Here is a 4,075-nt window from a genome sequence, read left to right on the forward strand (position 1 = left end):
CTAAAATGTTGAATTTGAAGCACAGGGTTGAAGACCCCCAGGGGGCTGAGCAGCATTGACTCATGGGGCTTTTTGAGTGGCTACATACATTCAGATCTCATTTCTCTCACAACAACAGACCAATATATTTTGCTCCACTCACCAAGTGAGATATCACAGCTGCCCAGATATCTATTATGTGCTGTCTTTAGTAAGCTTGGTTGCAGTCAATCTTCACAGGTCAGTAGCAGTCAATGGGAAAAAACATAAACACACACACAGATGCACACACCTGCTGTTTGTAGCAGCGCCGCTGACTTTGCATTTACAGTCTTTTTTTACAGCTCGCTTATTGGCTTAGCCAATGCTGACTTTGCATTTTGCAGCCAAAATGAAATAACTGTAACGCAATATGTACAAGCTACAACAATAGATTTCAGCGTCCACATACTGTATTCGAGTTATAAACCATATCAACAACCACTCCATAAGCCCTGTCAGTCATAGAAAGAATAAAAATACTTTGTGGATGGTTTGTAATAGGTGTGCACAGATAAAAATCAAACTGAATTAATCACCTTAATTTATGCCAATAATCTTCAAATATGTTTCAGGGATACTCACTTTATAAATATGTTCACTATTTGTTATCAGTGACACACAGGTTATGTGTGGATTATTCAGAACAGGCTGATTACAACAGCCAATCGTTTAAATCATCATCCAATGTGACCTTGAACACCATGTCAGGCGATTTCATCAGCCTTTCTACAAAGCCTCCCAAAGGGTCCTTTACACTTGATTTAACCTGGATTTCACATGAATTTCATATCTGAGAACAGACTGTGTGATGATGCATGTCTTTTGTTTCCATCTTTGGCTGTCCATATTCAATATGCATTTCTGTTGCTTCCAAACTCACATCTGTATTTAAATTCAGGGAAGGGACTAGAAGCAATTTGCTGAATTGCTTGTGAAAATATGCATTATGAAATGAAAAGAAACAAAATGAGAGAGAAACAGTGGGAGATCTCTATGGTGCTTTGTGATACATTATTCTGACAGACCAGTTTTTATTATTCAATTGAGCATGAAAATGTCCTAATTTTGTAACTCATGTGTCACCTATAGATAATCTTCATTTATATGTATTGACATAATCTCTTTTAAGCCTTTGGTGATTGCAAAAATGACCAAAGGAGGCCTCAGATTTGCAGAGCAAACATTAGTGATTGTAGTTGCGTAGCCATTGATCGTAGGCAACCTGAGAGTGGAACAATCTCCAGTGATCTGAAGCATAAACTTAGGTTTGAGTCTTCCGTTCGTTTCCTCGACTGAATCATAACATTCTTCTTTGGAAATGTGGTGGTTTCTCCAAGCATCACAGGAACATTTTTCCACATGCTGGCAGGGTATTGTCATCATTCCTCGGATGAGGCAGCGTGGAAACCCTGCTTTGTCAATGCAATCTCAATATCAGTGACCTCGAACTCAAGGTAGGCTCAGAGGTAACATTTTCTAAAAATCTTGAATGTGATAAAACAAGAAGAAAGTCACCTAGGATTTTCACATTTGTGCAATAGGTTAATCTACTAAAAATCTCACATGAGTTCACATCTCGAGATCACAGGTCAAGTTTTCAGAAAATCTTTTCAACGTGATACCTCAAGAAAGATGTCACCTAGGATTTCCAAATTCATACCCTAGGCACATCTACCAGGAGGCTTAGGGGTAGCAATAGCAGCTGCCAGTATTTTTTGTTCAGTTTTTAGACAAACCAGCGAACCATATCTTAACAGTGGTTTACCATAAAATATGGTCCAGAAAGTCTCCTAAAGATGAATTATACTGATTTTGTTGATGCCCTGTCTGTCTCCAGATAACCTCAGTCACAGCTGAGCTGGTGCAGGACAAGCATTACCTTCACGCTATTTAAGAACCAGATATTACATAAATTTATGTAGCAGACGTTGGGGTACTATCCATGAAACAGAATCCAGGCTGCATATGTCATCATTGAATTTTTGATCCTCAATTTATGGATCAGCAGCGTGGTGGCGTGCTGGTGTCAGCTTTTTGATACCATCCAGTTTTGTTTTGTTTCGATTCAACCAGGAAGTAACATCCTTGATTAAGATTCTGTCCTTTGAGGTATCAGTGCTAACCATGCTGTATTTTCCTTCTGGTAGAAATGCATAAAACCAGTTATAGAATGGAGAGGAGAATAAAAGGTACCTGCAGGTCATCAACATGTTCATCAGCTCATCAGGTATTTAAATTCTATGTCACAATGGCCCGAAAGCTGGTACCAGAACTGGACTCAAACGCAGAAACCCAAGGCAGAGATGGCAAAATGTTTTAAACTACCACAGGTTAGACTTAACAGTACTGGGCACCAGGAGAAATGACATGTATCTATGGCGTGTGGCGTGGTGCCGAGGTCCTGGACCTAGATGGGAATGGGACTTGGAGGAGCGACTGGAGCGTGACAGGTACGGCTAGAGGTCGTACTGAGGAAAGAGGAGAACGGCGTTAGAATGGTGGAGTAGAGGAGCACTTGAAGGATATGAGTATATCTGGATGTTTACCTTACTTGTAGCTGGAGTGAAACAGGCTTTGACGGAAAGGCGATGTGTTCGATGGTGCGGACTGGCTGCGGAACTCAGGTCAGCCATTGTGTGATGGCTGGAGGGCAGGCAGGTGAGGCTCAGAGAGATTTCCAGAGTGAGATAATTATCCAAGACGAGAAGCTGAAGCCAAAGGCAAGTGTCGTAGAGAGTCCAGAAGATCTAAGACACAGGAAAATTAGATTTTAAAAAAGCCAGACACTTAATAACAACAGCATGGAGGCAATTACCAACTTGGAGTAGATGACGAACTGTCAATGAAGGAGAGTCAACGTAGAGCTTAAATCTCTCGGCCTGATTGCCTTGAATCAGCACCTGGTGCGTGGAGCTGCTGGAGAGGTGGAAGCCCTGCCCAGGGGCGGAAACTAGATAAACAAAGGAACCAGGGGGAAATTTCCAGCCACTCACCCAATTCATGACACCCCAGAAACTATGCTAGAGAATTTAGTCATCCAAAGTGGTGCACTAATGCTTAAGCTAAGTTTAACTTTTTTGTATTGTTTTTTGTGGTTCTACTAACCTTTGTCATATGCTTAGGTCTGGTTCTTTCACTGATGTTTGTGCTCGTTGCCTACCCCATATTTCCACCTCTTACTAAGCCTGGACAAAGCCAACATAATTTCTTTGCTTTGGCATAATCTCAGCTCTCATTAGCACCAGCAGTACCTCACTGAGTTTCAGCCAGTTCTTCCCAACACTCTCCAGCCACTTGTCTACAGGGTACCACCAGCTGTACTTTGTACTCATGCATGTGAACAGACAACATACACTGTGTGTTAGCATGCTATAAGAAAGCTACCTTTGAGGCCTAAGTAGCCCCACTGAGTTGCTAACATAGTGGTAGACTCTTAGCATACCATTGTCCCATAAATTAGAATACTGCATCTTCATTTTAATCAGGAATTTGCATTAGAATTAAAGAGTTCCTCACAGCTAGAAAAAAAGTAAATAAACTGCACAGGCTGGTGAAATGGACTCAGAAATGCAGTGCAAAACTTAAAGCAATAAATCTTAAGTATTTTGGGGTTTTAGTTTAGCCACGAGTGTTATGAAATTGTCATTGATGGATGTCTGATGTTGAATATATTGCACATGTCCATACAAATCCATACATATAATCAGTATGTATGAATTTTGGACTGAGGATAATCTTGTTTGCTGTCATGTACCTGTCATCATCATCACAATATATCACAAAGATGCCGTCGCTGAAGTCAGCACAGTTAACTAAATGCTGCTTGACCAGACAAGTGTGAAAAGGTTTGCCTCATATCAGTGTAAGTGCTGTCAAAAAGATGATGGATGAGCTAGTCCATGAGGCAGAGTGGATGGGCTACAATGCATTTAAAAAGGCACTAACAGACTATGTTCTTCTGGCATGACTGGACCCTCAGATAAAAATATAAATAGTTTTGCTAAACCTGCTAATTACAGTAAAAGATGTCCAAATGCAGGCGGTTTGAATATGA

At 40.8% G+C, this 4,075-nt stretch overlaps 1 long non-coding RNA gene across 2 annotated transcripts; it reads right to left on the reverse strand.

Moving 5' to 3' along the window:
* Positions 1–698: 698 nt before the first annotated feature.
* On the reverse strand, positions 699–3,330 carry LOC120725282. 2 transcript variants are annotated; one of them, XR_005694075.1, is made up of 2 exons: positions 2,573–3,330; positions 699–2,489 (listed from the first exon to the last, which is right to left on the reverse strand). It is a non-coding gene; the product is annotated as an uncharacterized LOC120725282 (long non-coding RNA). The 2 variants fall into 2 exon arrangements; XR_005694074.1 differs by having other exon boundaries at positions 2,568–3,330.
* Positions 3,331–4,075: the final 745 nt, after the last annotated feature.

This window comes from Simochromis diagramma, unplaced genomic scaffold, assembly GCF_900408965.1.
Source record: "Simochromis diagramma unplaced genomic scaffold, fSimDia1.1 OVJJ01000802.1, whole genome shotgun sequence".
Taxonomy (NCBI): Eukaryota; Metazoa; Chordata; class Actinopteri; order Cichliformes; family Cichlidae; genus Simochromis; species Simochromis diagramma.